Source organism: Mesoplodon densirostris, chromosome 11 (genome assembly GCF_025265405.1).
Source record: "Mesoplodon densirostris isolate mMesDen1 chromosome 11, mMesDen1 primary haplotype, whole genome shotgun sequence".
Taxonomy (NCBI): Eukaryota; Metazoa; Chordata; class Mammalia; order Artiodactyla; family Ziphiidae; genus Mesoplodon; species Mesoplodon densirostris.
The window spans coordinates 27,326,260-27,344,975 of record NC_082671.1 but is presented as its reverse complement, the minus strand read 5'-3'; positions in this window follow the sequence as shown (position 1 = coordinate 27,344,975).

Below are 18,716 nucleotides of genomic sequence, written 5' to 3'. Positions count from 1 at the left end.
CACCTGTGTCCCCCACAGAGCTCTTAGTTAAGTGTGACACACCATTCTCACTGCCTAGTGAGTGAGGACAGTCCCCTCACTTCTCCCCCTTTGCAGTCATTCTCTCCTGCTGCAGCTTGACCCTCACCCCTTACCTCTGCTCTTACGCCCACCTCACTGCCCTTACCTAGTCACAAGGTAGAATGACTTTTCAAAATGCAAATCTTGGTTGTATCACTAACCGGAGAGATTAAGACCTCTCAGCGGCTCTTAGGATGCAGATAAAATCATTAACGTGGCCCCAAAGCCCCGGAGTGATTGGCTCTAGCTCAACTCTCTCATCCTTTTCTCACTGCCTTCTGCCTCCAATTCACTGGGTTCTTCTCCCTCCAGGTTCACTGATGCTCTTTTCTCCTCTTCCCCTCTGTCCTTTACCTGATAAATTCCTCTTCATCTTCACTTTGGAACATAAATATTATAATATTTATGTTTATATTTATAATGTTTAAATATTAAATTAAATATAATATTTATAATATATATTATAAAGGCTTCCTTATGGAAGCCTTTCTGCTCCAAGGGCCCCTAAGTCAACTTTGAATCATGTGTCCCACTTATAATCAAATAATGTACAATATAAGCTGTTAGAGCCAAATCTGTGTCCTCCTCACTACTGAAACCCCAGCACCTAGCATAGTGTTTTGCTTACAGTGGGTTTATCATTGGTACCAGGTCCCCCCAGAGAAGACTCTGGTAATAGCTACATTGGAGAATTCAGGAGGACTCAATATATCCCACCTAAAATCTAATTATTTACTTTGCTGGCTACAGTCAAACAAATATTTAAAGGAGGCCAATAATTTGATTTCCCCTTTAAGTATTTAAGTACTGTATTTAAATACTTTGTTAAGTATTTGCTCTATTTATTTGGTAGAGTTGGGGAGAAACTGGTTTTTTATTAATAAAAATCATATACTTCTATTTTCAAAATAAGAAACTTTTGCATTTATTACAGTTTTCCAAGCCAGATAACCCAATATTGGTCATTCCCAATAACCAAAACTACAAATTCAATTTCCTAATTTTTAGCTCCCCGCAGCTGCTGATGTCGGACACCCCTCAGCTAGGTGGTGCCAGGATTGGGGGCATTTTCACATAAATTAGAATGTTCGACATTGGTAGATGCCAGCAAGAAGTATTTATTTTTTCATGAGGCTGTTGTCTACTTTGGTGGGAACAAGACTAGTGTTCATTTCATAGTTAAAGGAGGAGTTGTATTTGGAAAGGTTCATTACCTCGAACCATGTTTCCCGTGTGTCCCAGTGAGGTTTCAGCCCTCCTTACAGCGGGTGCTCCAGGCCACTCCCTCTGGCCAGCCCCTTCGTGGGGTTGTGGTTGGGCACTATCGCCAGAGATTCTCTGAAGGCAGAGACCATTTAAATAAGCAGATTGTTTACTTTCTCATTGTGCCTGCTTCTGACAGGCCTTCAACCTCTCTTTTCAACCAAGATTTGAAGACTATGGTACAGCCTAAACTTTGGATCTAGAGTTGTGTGACTCCAGTTGGATTCTTCTTCTTTGCTTGTGGTAGCCAGCCTGCGTGATGACCCCCAATGAACTTTGATATCCCTTGGGTTGTTCCTTCTCACACTGTCCCATGGTTGGACTGTGAGAGCAATAGCATGTAGGAGTTATGGTATGTCACTTCCAAGATTAGGTTATGAAAATCTGTGACTTACATCTTGGGTGTGTTTTCTCTCTCCCTCCTCCTCTCTCCATGTGCTCTGGTGGGAACCATGTCATGAGCAGCCCAACGGTGAGGACCACATGGTGAGGAACTGAAGCCTCCTGCCAGGAGACACATGCATAAATTAGGAAGCAGATGCTTCAAATTTGTCAAGTCTTCCGAGGCCACAGGCCTAGCTGGCAGCTTGACTATAACCTCATGAGGGACCCTAAATCATAATCATCCAAGTAAGCTACTCCTGGATTCCTGGCTCTCAGAAACTGTGAGACAATAAACAGTTGTTGTTTTTAGCTGCTAAGTCTGGTGACAATTTGTTGTGGTGCTGTAGCTAACTAACACACCATTTACAAAAACTCTCCTATACTTTGTACTATGAATAAATAATATACCCTGGATTGGCAGGAAATAGAATGCTGACATCTGATATGAGGCAGAACTAGGTAATCTCCAAGATTTCTCCCCACCCCAAGATTCTACAATAGGTTGAAACTGAAGACTGCCTACGATACCCAAATTTCCCTAAAATAGTCTAGATTTTCTACTTCCAAACTAAGCTATATCTAAAAACAGATATGACAAAATCTGTAGCTCAGATTCAGTTTACATCGTGTTTATAGATGTTAGGCATTTGTTCTCAAGTATTACCATTTATCTTAATTTTTAGTCAGCTTTATTTTTTAACATGCAAAACTTTCTATAAATGAAAAGGCATGGTATAATTTATAGGCTATATTTTAATTGTCATAAAGCACCATTTGAAACCATGGCTGAATTAATTTTTGACATATTCAGGCATTATCTTTTTTTTTTTTTTTTTTCGGTACGCGGGCCTCTCACCGCTGTGGCCTCTCCCGCCGCGGAGCACAGGCTCCGGACGCGCAGGCCCAGCGGCCACGGCCCACGGGCCCAGCCGCTCCGCGGCGTATGGGATCCCTCCAGACCGGGGCACGAACCCGCGCCCCCCACATCGGCAGGCGGACTCCCAACCACCGCGCCACCACGGAAGCCCCAGGCATTATCTTGAGTTACACTGACTCAGTGGGTCAGCTCTACCAAACTCATGAAGTGAGCCTGCTAGAAGAACTGCTGCAGGATGACTTGGATTTTAAAATTTTTAATATTTTAGGGAACAAAAGTATTAGAAGTGTTTCTTCCTTTGGAAGCTGAAAGCTTGATAGCAGTTCAAGAACAACTTGGAAATACCAATCATTTCGTTATCTTTATTTTTGTTTCCAAAATAGCAGATGAACTTTGTGGCCTGGGACTCTCAGAAAACTGCCAATTTCTGTTTTGAGTTTTTTGAAAATCAAAGTGAAAGGAAGAACAGTAAATGACTATATTTTTGGTTTTAGAAATTATGCCAAAGTGTCATAGTAATATCTCATCAAAGAACAGTTTCACATTTCCCATTTGTTAATGGACTTAGCCATTAACAAAATAATTTCTGTTTTACAGAATATTTATTGTTGTAAGTATTATTATTATTATTAGATATTACTAATTAATTGATAGCCAAAGTTGCTCAGGCAGGAGCAGGGTAATTTTTTACACAACGTAAGTTTAGAAAATCTGAGTCTCTGCATTTAGCTCCTGATTTTCACACTGGCCTGTTAGGAGTTTCTTTATCTATAGAACAGGGTAGAGGGAGGCCTGGCTGCCTTGGGAAATTTTGTCCTCATAACATGAGTCTGATATTTTATAAAGGGAGAATTGTCTCTATTCTTAGATAAAAAAAATTTTTTTGACCTTGTAATTCAGAATTAGAAAGGAAAAAGAGGGAACTATGTGGAAATTATTTTATACTTCATTTTAAAAACCAAGTTATGTTGTTTTCTATTTGCAAAAATGCTGTATTCTTCAAAGGTAATATGGTTCTTGAAAAATAGTACAGCTGTGCCTCATATCACGCTATAAAAATGTCAGGAAACTACAATCATAGAGGAGCTAAAAGACAAGACACTTAGTAGATGTCTCTTTAAGGAGCAAAAACAGGTTGAAATTTTGAAAATAGTTAACTGAGAAACTGCTGACTGGTTCTGGCGGTGGAGGTGGCCATTACTGTGATTTTTGATTAGGTTTTTATGTTCCTAAACCTCTATCATCTCTTGTTGTGAATATATTTTCCCCCCCTTCTGCTAGGCTATGAAGAGAAAAAGGAATTTTGAAGGGCAAGTGGTCCTTGCCCCTGAGAGAGGGGGGGAAGCTAAAAGTTGCCAGATCTCCAGGAAATTCGTATGGTTGCAGGATGGCAGCTGGGGGGTCGGGATGGGGAAGCTTGGCTGTTTCCTCTGCTCCTAGTTCTAAGATGCACTTAGGGAAAACTCTGTATAGATCTTTTCCTTACCTAGCCCCTCTATGTATTTGTTTGTTTCTCTTGATAATTAGTCATATAGTTCTTATCTTTGCATGCTGAGTAATTCTTATTTAATACTGGAAATTGTGTAAAAGAAAAAAAAAATAGAGGCCCGGGAATTCCCTGGTGGTCCAGTGGTTAGGACTCCATGCTTCCACTGCAAGGGGCACAGTTTGATCCCTGGTCAGGGAACTAAGATCCTGCAAGTTCAAAAAAAAAAAAGAAAAAGAAAAAGAAAAAAGAGCCTCCATATGCTGATGACTTTCAATGGAGAAAGTTCAAAATTTTCTTTAAGATAACAGAGTGGAAGAAGAGGGAACTCATTGTAATACAATCAGAGACTGGTCTGGGTTGAGGTTAGATTACAGTTTGGGTAAGATTCAGTCTACTGCTTGTTTGCCCTGTACCTAGGGCTTGGCCCTTCAGAGTTTCAGTTAAGAGATCAGTAGGTCTGGGTCTCCTTAGCGCCAAGAACTATGGGAATTTCTGCCCTGCTTTTCAGTGGTTTTCAGCTTAGCTCTCTCATCTCCCACCATGCACATCTTTAGAATTAGCTGAATGCCTTGATGGGGGAGACCAGATCTCAGGTCTCCAACTTTGGCATTCCAGTCCTGAATGCCCACCCAAAGCTGTTTCTCTGTCTCCCCAGCAGAGACCTTCTGTCTGGACCTAGCTCAGATCCTCAGTCTTCAGCCCATGCTCAGAACTGGCAAATACCTCTTGGAATAGTCAACTGCCAGTTCTCAGCAACTTTACAAATGTTCTGTCTCTCAACCTCTGGAATTTTAGTCCCTCTAGTAGTTTGCTTTTGCAGCTCTCTGATACTTTAGTAAACATGATTTAAAAAGTTTATCTGGACTTTGTAGCTCTCAGTGGGAGCATTTTCCTGCCATGAATTCCATCATATCCAGAAGCAGAAATATACCTTTTTTTTTGTCCATTTGATCTGACCTGGACTGAGAGAAATGAAGTCTTCCACTACTGTTTCCACCTCTTTCTCCTTGTGCCTCCTATAATTTCTGCTTTTATCAATATTGTTGCTACATTGTTTAGTACAGAGGTATTCAGAGCTGTTACATCTTCATTTTGGTTTGTTTGCTTTGACACTATAAAGTGCCTATATTATTGCTTTTTGGCCTGATTTCTACCTTCTCTAATATTTTATTACAACAGCCACTTTCTTTTTGTTTTGCTATTTCCTGGTATGTCTTTGTTCATCTTTTTATTTTTAACCTTTCTAAATAATTTTGTTTTCAGTGTTACTCTTATGTATAGCCTAGGAATTGGGTTTGTGACCTAGATTTGTGAGTCAATCTGAAAATCAATCTTTTTCTTCTATTAGGTAAATTAACCTACATTTATTGGTTAATTTTAGATCTATGATATGTGTAACATTTTATTATTGTTTTTAAATGCACAGCTCCTCCTTTTTTATTTTTTATATTTATTTATTTATTTGGCTGAGCCGGGTCTTTGTTGTGGCATGTGGGATCTAGTTCCCTGACCAGGGATTGAACCCGGGCCCCCAGCATTGGGAGCACAGAGTCTTAGCCACTGGACCACCAGGGAAGTCCCTGTGTAACATTTTCAAAGTCTGTTCTATGTAGTCTCTTTCTTTCTGATAGTGACTACATAATTATATCTTTAATACCTTTATTCTCTTTTTTCTTTAGAATAATATCTAGAATTTTCCTAATATAAGCAGCATTAAAATTGATTGTATTCTCCTCTTCCCCTTCATCCCTTGCCCTCCATCCCACAATTCTGGTAAATAATGTCATTTTTCTTAGTGTTGACTTTTGTACTGTCAAGTATATTTTACTTGTAAAACTTAATTTTTCAACTTAAAATGTCTCTTGGTTTCTCGGTATTATAGATGAAGCAGTCAGTAAGCTTATTCTTTTTTCCACTTTCCCTCTTATCTTTCCATTTTTTTAGGTTATCTTTTTTAAGTTGTCAGATCACATACCACATGTATTCTATTCTGTCACTCTTATTTTTCTCTTTTTCTGATCTTATATCTATGGGTAGATATATTTGCTGCCCATGAGAAGTCTTTTTACTGAGGCTTCCTCAGTCATCCCTTGACTGGTTACAGTTTTTCCTCTAGTAGTTTCCTTGAGAAGAGCTCACACAAACATTATTCCCTGAGTTCTGGAATATTCAAAGCAATTTGGTAGTATTAACTGTTGGAAGGAATGTGACTAAAAGCTCTATTTCTGGCAAGAGTATAAATTGGTACAACCACTGGAAAGCAGGTTTGCCACAACTCATAAACATTCACTACTCTAGGACTCAGAAATTTCATGTCTATTCAGGGACAACTCATGCACAGGTATACCAGGAGTCACATAGAGGGCTGTTCATAAGAACATTGTTTATAATAGTAAAAACTGAATGACCACCAAAAAACAGATAAGTAAATCAAGGTATATTCCTCAAATTAAACTTTATACACCAGTCAAAATTAATAATCTATAGTTACACTCGATAGTATAGACAAAATCTTAGCAATGTGATGTATTTTACTAATTCTCATCTTTGTCATTTTAAAACTTGTAAAATTGTGATATATCTTAAAATTGATGGCATGTCATCATTTAATTAGAAGATATTATTTTTTCTTATTTTATTACATAAAATAATGCTGTATCTTACATTTGATGGAGACATATTCAATGACATATGCTAATAATGTGTGACAAAATGAAGTGTCAGAAGATTACATAAATATGACCCTTTGTGTAAGGCTGAAACAACAAAAACTAAACAGTTTTTATTTATGAACACATATATGTGACAATACTATATGTGTTCAAGGGAATAATAAAAAAATGTCAGGATGGTGATTCCTTCTGGTGGGGGAAGTTAAATGGATGGGATAAGAAAGGTAGATGAAGGTTATTGTTTGAGTTCTCATGTTGGTTTCATGGGTATTTATGTTATTATTTAACATAATGGCTTATTTTAATAATCAATAATTAACATAATAAAATTACCATAAATCAAATACATATACATATAATATTGATACATAAATGAGGACATGTATGGACTAAGAATGCAGATATGTCATAAACCAAGAATTCTGACTACTTTTATACACCTTAGGTTGAAACTTTATATTAGAAGTAAAACTTGGCTGGTTCATACTGTCCTTGAGTATAAGTGTTGAAACTATCTTCTGGCATTGAATGTTGCTTTTGAGTAATCTGACATCTGCCATCATCCTGATTTCTTTTTTCTTTTTCAAATGATATAATCCTTTTGCTTGGATTTCCAAATGATTTTCTGCCTGTTTAAAGACAATGGCTTTACTAAGACATGTCTGTTTTGTTGGAGCTGGATCAAATTTCCCTGATATACAGTGTGCCTTTTCAACAGGTAGGCTTAGATCATGTATTTCAGGACTATTTTCTATAATTATATTTTCAAATACATATTCTATTCCACTGTTTTATCTTTCTTCTTTTGGACTCTGTGAATGTGTGTGATATAATTTATTTGTCTTCTATATCTATAATTTTGTCTCTAATCCCTTTGATTTCTTTCTCTATTTTGGTTTAATTTTGCTTGTGTTCTCCACTTCTTTCCTGCCTATCTCTTACTGTGCTTTCCATAATATCTATTTTCCCTTGTGCTTTTTAATAATTTATTCTTTATATTTGATTTTGGTTTTCTTTCCTGAGTCCTGACAGCTCCTCTTTCTCTTCTTCCTGTTATTGATCATGCCATCAACATCTGTTGTCTCTTCCTTTCTTCTCTTAGTTCTTCTATTTCTGCTTTGCTCTCTTCCTTCATAATTGTGATTTTATTTGAATACAGTTCTTATCTTGTCTGTGACAAGGCTTTCTGGTGGATTTTTCTTATTTATAGGAAAGTTTTGCTGTGCTTTCCCACATTTTCTTATTGTACAGAATTTTTATAGACACTATATCTGTTGTTTTTGTAGTTTATATTTTCCTGAACTAGCTACTGGCAGGTGATTAGGGAAGTGTAGGTAAGCAGGTGCAAGGGTTATCTCCTTTGCTGGTATAGTGAAAGACTCTTTTCTCCATGTCTCATGTCTTTTTTCAGTCCTCCTTTATCACCTTCTCTTATGTTAAATAGATACTCTGGTGTACCATTTAGAATAATACTAACTTAATTCCAATGGTATATATGTATATATATATGTATATATATATATACACACACACATATATATGTGTATATATATATATACACACACACATACATACATATATACATTTTGCTTCAATATAGCTCCCTTTGCTCCCTCCTCCCTTGCATTGTTATTAATTGTGTATTATTTTACTATCGTCATAGTGATTACATCTTTATTAGTTAGAAGTACATCAATATAGCAGTATCATTATTATTTTATACAGTTGTCTTTTAAATCAGTTAAGAGAAGAAATAAGTAAAAAATACATTTATGTTGTTATACATTTACCTATGTGTGGTAGACAGAATAATGGCTCCCCAAAGATGTTCATGTCCTAATCTTCAAAACCTGTGATGATGTTTACATGACAAAGGAGAATTAAGTTTCCAGAAAGAATTAAGACTGCTCAGCAGCTGACTTTAAGACAGGGGAGGCTATCTTGGATTAGCCAGGTGGACACAATGTAATCACAATGTTTTTAAAAGTGGAAGAGGGAAGCAGAAGAGAAGATCAGAGTGATAGGGGAAGGACTCAACCCACCATTTCTGACTTTGAAGATGTAGGAAGAGGACCACAAGTCAAGGAATGCAGGTAAATTACAGAAGCTGAAAGAGGGAATTCAGTGGATTTTCCCCTAGAACTACCAGAAAAGAATGCAGACCTGCTGACACCTTGATTTTAGCCCAGTGAGATATGTTTTGGACTTCTAAACTTCATGAGATAATATATATGACTTGTTTTAGGCCACTATGTCTTTGGTAATCTGTTACTGCAGCCATAGGAAACTAACCCACTATGTAATTATCTTTACCGTGTTCTTTATTTATTCATGTGAATTCAAGGTCTAGTTTCATTTTTTTCAGCCAGAAGGATTTCTTTTAGAATTTATTGTAGGGGAAGATCTGCTAGCAACAATTTTTCTCAGTCTTTTAAAAATCTGGGTATGTCTTTATTTCACCTTCATTTTTGGATAGTTTTGCTGGACATATACTTTTTAGTTGACTTTTTCTTTTCTTTAAGCACTTTATCATCCCACTCTCTTCTGGCCTCCATTGTTTCTAATGAAGTCAGTTGTTAATCTTATTGAGGATCCTTTGTGGTGGATTGCTTTTCTCTTGCTACGTTGAAAAATTTCTTTATGTCCTTAGACAGTTTGATTATGATGTGTTTAGGTATGGATCTGTTTGAATTTATCCTACTTAGGGTTTGTTGAGCTTCTTGGCTGTGTAGATTAATGTTTTTCATCAAATGTGGGAAATTGTCAGTCATTTCTATTTCAAATCCTTTTTTCTGTCCCCCTCCCCCTGCCTTTTTCTCTTTAAAAATGGCACCTCTGTGTATGCCCCTCTGAACTTCACCTGGTTCAGTATGGTGTCTTCAGCCTGTTTTTGTGCTCCCCTGGTTGCTTCACCCAGTGCTGTACCTACCTGAGAAGGTGATCCCTTCATTTTGGCTGCTGCTTTTGATATTTGCTACTCTTGATACCTCTGGGCACTTTCCATCTTTCTCTCTCTCTCTTCCCCAGCACTTGAAAACTATTCAAAGTCAGTCATGTCCACAGCAGGTCTCATTCAGGTGAGGTCCTCCCCTTCTGGGAGAATACTTTCACTGGTGATTTCTGAGGTCTATTGCTGCTACATCTGTCTGTGCTCTCTTGTGCTCTCTCATTTCCGCCTTCTGCTCAGCTGCTTTTTAAAACACTTCCATTTCAATTTAGACTTAGTGGGTTTTCTGTTTCCCAGTTTCATGAAAACTGAGTTTGTGGCTTTAAAATCTCTGTGGTTTTTTTGGCTTCCCTGGTGGCGCAGTGGTTGCGAGTCTGCCTGCCGATTCAGGGGACGCGGGTTCGTGCTCCGGTCCAGGAAGATCCCACATGCCGCCGAGCGGCTGGGCCCATGAGCCATGGCCGCTGAGCCTGCACGTCTGGAGCCTGTGCTCCGCAACCAGAGAGGCCACAGCAGTGAGAAGCCCGCGTACTGCAAAACAACAACAACAACAAAAAACCTCTGTGTTTTTTTCCTGTGGTTTTCAAGAGAAGTCATGGGAAGATTCATTAAACGACCACCATATTTATACCAAATACCCTCCAGGTATGTAAAAATTTTTTAGCGTATTTTCAAAATCTATTTACAGTGTTCAGAAGAAAGACAAGACAAAAACAAAGTTGGCCCAGAGTTTCAGTCAGATGTTAAGTCTGCTGTTTTGTTCACTTCAGTGCACAACATTCAAGGGGGCTGGGGATCAGTGTGATGTTACAGGAGGTTGGTCACATGTCTAAGTTGAATTTTGAGCAGGTTTGGGAAAACCCCTTAATAAGACCTACATCAAACATGAAAGTATTATGGTTTCTTGGTGATTTTCTTCAATTAATCTTGGGAAAAAAATGAGATGCAAAGAAAGAGAGAAGGCAGTGGAATTTTGCAAACACAATAGAAGATGCAAGTGGAGATGATGCTTTGGACTAATGAGTAGGATAGAAAAAAAAAAGATTTCTTTCTCTGATTAGATAAGCAATCACATAAAAGTGGACAGATTTTTTTTTTGTTGTTTTTTTTTGTTTTTTTTTGCAGTAAGCAGGCCTCTCACTGCTGTGGCCTCTCCCATTGCGGAGCACAGGCTCCAGACGTGCAGGCTCCGGACGCGCAGGCTCAGCGGCCATGGCTCATGGGCCCAGCCGCTCTGCGGCATGTGGGATCTTCCCGGACCGGGGCATGAACCCGTGTCCCCTGCATGGGCAGGTGGACTCTCAACCACTGTGCCACCAGGGAAGCCCAGATGGGTTTTTGATGTAAAACAGTTTGAGAGCCTTGTGATATTCTCAGAAAATTTTCATTTTAAGTTTGTAAATGAAGAGCAAGTCAATTTTCAATTGATAAAGCAGTGTCATGTAATTCTAGGTCTTGTTATACATGTTATACTGTATATTAGGTAATACACATTTTAACAGAAAACACGTAAGTGACTGGATTATGAACCTCATCGTGTGTCAGTTATCCATTCCAAAATCATGGCACTTCTAGTGCTGTATGCATCACCATGCACCAGATGACAGGGTCAGCTCTGCAAGTCTTGTGCTTTGGAGAAAGAACAAACAAACATATTTAGCAGCAAAAATATCAGGAAGTCTTCAAGAGCTTGGTTTCCGATATCCTAATAGAAGGTAGAGGAGATCTGTTTGTGGAAGGGGATCCTTTTCATAAGCCTCCAAGTCACAGGCTGTTTACTAATTCTTGGCTGCTGAGGCTAGTCCTAATAACTCCTGATAAACGCACCCAGACAAGATGGGGAGGCCCTACCGTGAAATGCTGGGATGGGATACAAGAGAGCGGCAGCAAGGGCTGCTGCTGTGATGTGATCTCTCCAGATGGATTCTTTCATCTCAGGTAAAAAGCTCAGTCCTACGATCTCATTCTTTTTTTTTTGCAAACATTGCAATGGTTGACTTTATTATAGGGATTAAAATCTATGATTAAAGTGATGTAATGTCAACAATCCTTTCTTAATCCTATATTGATTCAACAACTGCTGTGTATATGCTTTGGTTCAGTTAAATATGATGGACTAGTTTGTAGACCCCTGAATTCCAACAACAGCAACTGATATACTTACAGTGCAGCTGCTGAGCTGATAACCCTTCTTTATGACAGTGTAATAGAGTGGAATGATATTAAGTTACTCTGAATACAACAGGCATGACTCTTCATTTGTCTGAACTATATTAAAATATATTCGTATTTAAAAATCATGTAGTTTTTATTTTGAAAACACTCAAATTTGAGTTACAGACCAGATTATTTCATGACTTTTTATGAAACTTTAGAATATAATAAATAATATAATCCACTGATGATTTGTATCAGTATTAAAAATGATTATTTCAAGGACTTTTCTAATCCCTTAGTGCTAAGTGATGCCTACATATGCATGCTGCTCTTGAAATGGGTTCAGAGTCATTTAAAAAAATAATAGTATGGGTGTATCTCTTCCCTCACTGGCTAAATTCTGGATCAACACACTCTGACTGGCAAAGCTGAGAGAACATAGTGGAGAAATAGTGAGTGGGTGAGAAACAGGGGTAATTAATATAAGTGCTCTGAAGTCCTGTGATGCCTGAAAGGATTTAAAACAAAAATGTAAGAGCACCAGGAGAAGTAGGTTTACACTGTGCCACACCCTCCCCTCCCCCCACCCCCGGCCCCTCTCCAACACAAAACACAAGCGTGTATACTTATTACTTCAGAAAATACAGCACGATAACAGGGTTACTTGTATCCTGGGCCTTGAAGTCACAGCCTCTCCCCCTCATTTCTCCACCACACCCATAGTCCTTTTCTGATGAAAATGAGGAAGCCCAGATGCCTCTGTGGGGTTTTGGGCAAAACCATATTCTATAGAGGAACTCCATAGGGGATGGTGACAAGCAAATCAATTTGATCCTTTCTTTATGATAAATATGGATTCCACAAGACATGCAGAAATGGAAACTGTATCCCAATGTTTCCTGAGATGTGGGCTGGTGCTCCATGGGGCCTGCTGTTTAGCCAAGACTTTGGGATCAAGAGTGATTGAACAGCCAAGAGGAAGATGATGACCTGTGAGACCCAACATGCTCCTGAATCTTTGTGAGAGACCCTTGTCACTGAAGGTGGCCAGGCATGTCTCTTGTAATCCTGAGAAGCCAGAAACTAAGTTTCTGCTTTAGGGTCTCTGTCTGTATTCCATGTTTCTCCCCAGACCAGAGAGAGCAAGAGGTTGCAGAAAGAACAAAGAGGACATGCTTTGGAGTCCCTGGGTTCAGATTCTTGTCACTGAGCTGAATATCAGCCACCGTCAGATCATTTATTTCAGATAATCCAAAGACGGTCTGTCTTATTCACCCTATAGAGTCCTTACAAGGGTTCAATAAAGTCATATATCAAACATATGAAGTTTTTTTTTTTTTTTTTTTTTTTTGCGCTGGCCTCTCACCGTCACGGCCTCTCCCGTTGCGGAGCACAGGCTCTAGACACGCAGGCTCAGCAGCTGTAGCTCACGGGCCCAGTCGCTCCGAGGCATGTGGGATCTTTCCGGACCCGGGCACAAACCTGCGTCCCCTGCATTGGCAGGCGGATTCCCAACCACTGCACCACCAGGGAAGCCCTGAAGATATTTGAACATTGTAAATGGTTGTAAAATCTTATTGATTATATTTCATCTCTTAGCTCATCAAATATCCTCAATATTGCCTTTTATGTATTTTACCTCCCCTGGGCTCCACAGTAAGATGTGGGATCCCCAGAAGGTGTTTAATAAATGCTTGTTGCATGTATGACCATCCTAAAATGCTGACCCTTGTGGTTCATTCAGGACTGGAACCATGTTCAAGGAACAGAACAAATAGGAATTCAAATCACTCTCAAATGCAGAACTCTAAGGCAGCTCTTACTAAAATCCCCTTTCCCTCCTGTTCTCTAGCACTTTGTAACTCCCAGGCCCATCACTGTTCCTCCACAGAAGGACACTCTCCCTCACCCTCCCTGACCCACCCAGTACTCTCTCTAACCCACCCCTAGCCCACCCCTCCCAGCATTGCCCTGGGCCCTCCACACCTCCACATGTGAGACTCCCCTGGGAAGTGAGACTCCTTTTTACTGTCACTCCTGTTTTCACTAGAATAGACCTTTCATTCTCAACTCCTTTTCCTAATTCTGCCTCCAAGAACCCAAATCTTGCTTAATCCTGCTCAGGGGAAGAGTGGGGAAGGAAGTAAGCAGCAGATGGAATCAGAACCTAATTTATTTGGCAGGAAGAAGGATTGGAAACACCGTTTTTATCCCATTCCATAGATGGAGAATAACAAAGTCAGCAAGTATCTATTACGTTCCTGCTAGGAAGCTGGCTCCAGGGATGAGCCAAAAGGAGAAGGCTACACTCCCTAGTCATTGATGACTGGGTGGGGGAGAATGGGAGGGGTGTTTCTCCGGAAAACTTTATGGATGCTCGAGAAAGTGAAAAATACTGCAGCACTCAAAAAATATTCAAGTGTAATTTACATAAAATAAGTCCACTTTCTTAAGTGTCTAGTTCAGTGAATTTTTGGCAAATGTATAGTCATCTAACCATCATCACAGTCAAGATACAGAAATGTCCATTACCCCCAGAAGTTCCACTGTGTTCCTTTTCAGCCAACTCCCTTCCACTACCCCCAGCTCCTGTCAACCACTGGTTGATTTTTCTCTCCCTACAATACTGCCTTTTCTAGAATGCTATGTAAATGGAAATATAGATAGAGTATGTAGTCTTTTTATACATGTATTAATAATTCCTTCTTTTTATTGCTTAGTAGTATCCCATTGTACATATATATCAAATTTGTCCATTCTCCAGTTGATGGGCATTTGTGTGTTTCCAGGTTTTGGCTACCATGAATAAAGCTGTTATGAACATTCATATAGAGGCCTCTGTGTGAACATAGATTTTTGTTTCTCGTGTGTAAACACCTAGGATTTGGATTGATGTGTTACATAGTAGGTGTATGATTACTTTTACAAGAAACTGCCCTGCTGGTTTCCAAAGTGACTGCATGAGGGTTTCAGTTGCTCCACATTCTTGCTGACACTTGATATTGTCAATTGTTTTGATTGTGGTCATTGTATTGGTATGCAGAGGTATTTTGTGGATTTAATTTTCATTTCCCTGATCATTAGTGACTTTGAGCATCTTTTCACATGCTTATTGGCCATTTATGTATCTTGTTTGATGATATATCTGTCCAAATCTTTAGCCCATTTCTAATTGGGTTGGCTTATTATGAGTTGTATTTTTCCCATTCTTCTTACTGAGTAAAAATTCTGTATGTATTCTAGACACAAGTGCTTTATTGAATGTATGTTTTGCAAATATTTTCACCCACTCTATGGCTCATTTGTCTTTTCACTTTCTTAATAGTGGTTTTTAAAGAGCAGAAGTATTTAATTTTGATGGCATCCAGCTTATCAATTTTCTTCTTTTATAGTTAGTGAGAAATCTTTGCCTAACTAACACAAGGTCACTGTTATTGGTTGAATTGTGTCCTCCCCCTCCCACTCCCCTGGCCCCAAATTAATATGTTGAAGTCTTAACCCCGACTACCTCAGAATGTAAACTTATATGGAGATAGGGTCTCTGTAGAGGGAATCAAGTTAAAATGAGGTTATTAGGGTGGGTCCTATCCAATATGACTGGTGTCCTATAAGGAAAAGAGGAAATTTGGAGACGGACAGACAGACAGACACACACACGTGCACACACACAGGGAGAATGCCCTGTGACCATGAGCCAGAGATTGGGGTGGTGCATCCATAAACCAAAGGATGCCAAAGATGCTAGCAAAGCACTAGAAGAAGAGAAAGGCATTGAACAGATTCTTCCTCCCAGCCCTCAGAAGTAACTAGTCTTGCTGACACCTTGACCTTGGACTATCAACCTCTAGAGTTGTGAGATAATAAATTTCTGTTGTTTCAGCTATTCAGTTTGTGGTACTTTGTTACAGCAGTCCTAGCAAACTAATATAGTCACTAAGATTTTCTCCTACTTTTTTTCTAGAGGTCCTGTAGCAATTTTGTAAGATTACTGTGGCAGAGATATAAGAGAGTTCCTGAGTTCAAAATGATTTCAGAACGAGTTTAAGGAGCTGGATGATGCTTGTAGCAATAAAGTTTTTATAGGAATGAAGAAACTCTGCCTTGGTTTTGGCAAGCAGAGAGAAGATTTCATCTTTGTGAAAATGAATTTCACTGAACTAAGAAGCCATAAAAGTTGGGCACGGTTTCACTATAATTTAATGAATTGGAAATATATATATTTTGGACCAGAAGCTGCAGTTTGCCAAACCATCATTCTTTTGTTCCATTCTGAGGAAATTCATTGCTTCTTCATAGGTAGTGTCCAAATCCAAGGTTTTGGAATTAAGGAGCAAAGTGCTAAGTGGGGTATTTAGTAGCTAAGATAGGCAATGAGCTTGTGTTAGATTTTTCGCAGAGGCCACTTGCTGAATTGTGTCTCAGGTCTCAGCAGTGTTTGGTTACCAACCTCTATTTAATCTATTTTATTATAAACATAGGGAATTGAAGAAATTCAGCTAGAAATTATGGATGGCTCACAGTATACTCAGCATTGTCAGGATAAGTAGAAACCTATGAGTTGAGACCCAGTGCTTCAGAAATATTCAGTGCACTGGATTCCAGCCACTGTGTTTATTAAGGACACCACTCCTTCATTCTCCTGGCTTTTTAAGGTAGTCTTGGAGGATCAGTGCCCATGTCGGGACCCTCAGTAAAGAATTAGAAGAGTGCTAGATGGCAGAAGATGCCAATTTATTATAAAAGGAAGTGCTGCACAATTCAAAGAAAACACATGATACGTGGATGAGGACGATGATATCTCATTTCTGTGAGTTAAATAGAAGGGGATATTATAATCATGTTTTACAAATGAGGAGACTGAATTAGAGACAGGCTAGAAGGACATATTCAGATATACCAGTGATATCTAGCCAAGGTTTTCAATTAAAGTTTTTTTTTTTTAAGTATTATTCTGGTCACAAGTATCTTCTTTACTATTACAAAATCTTGGTTCATCAGGGCGTATGGAAGATTACTGCTCCACAAACTTCCAACCCCTCTCTTCCCCCAACCTCTGTGGGTGCTGCGCCTACCCTTCCCATACTGCTGTGCTTGACTCTGGACTCAGCCACCTGAATTGATTTAGGCAATGGGATGTCAACAGATGTGAGCAAAGGCTTGAACTGTGCTTGCACATGTGGGTTTGCTCTCTCAAACTCTTGACTTTCGCCATGAGAGGAACATGATGTGGACACTGCTCATCTAAGGAGGATGAGAGATATGGAGCCGACCTGGACCCGGCCTACAGCTGGGAGTCAGGCCCAGCTAAGCCAGCCCACAGATGTGTGAGGCGGCAGCATGCAAGCCACTGAAGTTTCCAGGTTATTTGTTAAGTATCTTTGTTTGCGTAACACTACATTAATACATACTTTTGTAAAGCGCAAAATGGTTACAGGTAGCACAATGTAGCCCACTGTGCTTATGTACTGCATGGACTGGAAATAATAAGAATGGAGGCTGAATGGTCTGAAGAACCGGCACAGGACTGGAAATCAGAAGACCCCGGTTGCAGTGGTTTTTCTACCTTTAATGACAGTAGCTTATCTTATGAAATGCTCACCAGGTACCAGGCATTTTTCTAGCAGTTTTATTAACTCATTTAATCCTCATAACAGCCTTATGAGGTACATTTATTGATATTCCTACCTTAGAGATGAGGAAACTGAGGCACAGAGCAATTAAGAAGCCACCTGAGGTCTCACAGCTAGTAAGTGGCTGGACTGAGATTGGCACCTTGACAGGCAGTGTAATGGATGCTGCCGTGCACCACCCAGGTGCCTGGTCACAGCGGAGGTACTCGTTTTCCCAGATGCTGGGAGAGTTGGCACCTGATAGTTCTCAGCTGAGTCCCTCTCTGGGAGTTGTCCTTGACCAAAGGGAGCTGCCTCACTCAAGGTACATCCTTCCTTGAGGATAGCACATCCAATGTCTGGTCAATATGTGACCCAAAGCCTGGTCAAAACTTCTTTGTCTACATTAGGGACAACTTGAAGTCCCTTCCAACTCAGGAGCTCTCTGCAGATCAGACTAGTCCTTTGAAGCTACTTCATCATCTCTGCCCAATCCTGCTTCCCTCATTTCCTTACAGGTGTTGGTTTTTAAAATGCTCCTTAAAAAGTCTGCATACAAATAACCATCTCAGAATCTAATTCAAGCAACCCAACCTGAGATAGCTGCCTTCCAGAGTCTGAGTTTCTAGACACTATGCAGTATTGCAAGGTATCTACTTGGAGTTTCATTATAAAGTAGGGACGATAATGCCTGCCTTATTGAGAGGGTTAAAAGTGGTGGCATTTCACATTCATTTTTCACTCTGGAGTGTGGCGATCTGCCTTCTGCCCCACCCTTTCCCACTCCAGGGACACTCTTACCACTATGGTCATCAATGACTTTTAATGACAAAACCCAACTGATATTGTTTATACTGGACTCTACTGCATTTGATTTTATCATCACTTGTGAACTTGGTCTTCTGATGATTGTTTTGCACAAGATTCCAACTCTCGCTTTCTTGTTCAACTATCTCCTGCATATTCGTGACTCCCTACCCCAACTTCTTCCCCAAGCTTTGGAATAATTGTTCCACAAACAGTTGAACATGCATTGCTATTTCTTTTCTCCAAGTTCCTCAAACGCAGCATTTCCAAAATGGAAATCATCCTTTTCTCCAGCAAACCTGCCCTTCCTTCGGTAATTTGCCTTCATTGGTGAAACCAGCCTTCCAGGCCACCATTCAAACAAAAAGGTGTTTTTCTTTAATAGTTCCTCTTCCTCACCCCCACATTAAATAAGCCTGTCTAATTTTCTCCTTGTCTCCAAACTTCTTCA